Here is a 438-nt window from a genome sequence, read left to right on the forward strand (position 1 = left end):
GTGTACTCATTCATCACATACCAAAATCGGAACAGTATAGAGATTAGCATGGCCCCTGTGAAACAATGATATGCAAATTCATGGAGCATTCTATACTTTCAAAATTAGTTGTTGTCACCTTAAAATAGACTATTGATATATATATGTTATAATATGTAAGCCTCATGGTAACCAAATCCTACAGTAAATACACAAAAGATAATTTTAAAACAATCTAAGTATAGCACAAAAGAAAACCATCAAACTACAATGGAAGAGTACAAACAAAAAGGAACTACAAAAAAGCCAGAGAATGATTTTTTAAATGACAGTCAGTACATAACTATAATTACTTTAAATAAAAATGGACTAAATCTCCGATCAAAAGACATCTAGTGGCTAAATGAATAAAAAAACAAGATAGATCCATCTGCATGTTGCCTACAAGAGACTCATTTT

The 438-nt window shown here is 30.4% G+C and overlaps 1 pseudogene; it reads left to right on the forward strand.

Moving 5' to 3' along the window:
* On the forward strand, positions 1-100 carry LOC123613745 (U6 spliceosomal RNA; annotated as a pseudogene).
* The last annotated feature ends 338 nt before the right edge of the window (positions 101-438 follow it).

This window comes from Camelus bactrianus, chromosome 31 (genome assembly GCF_048773025.1).
Source record: "Camelus bactrianus isolate YW-2024 breed Bactrian camel chromosome 31, ASM4877302v1, whole genome shotgun sequence".
NCBI lineage: Eukaryota > Metazoa > Chordata > Mammalia > Artiodactyla > Camelidae > Camelus > Camelus bactrianus.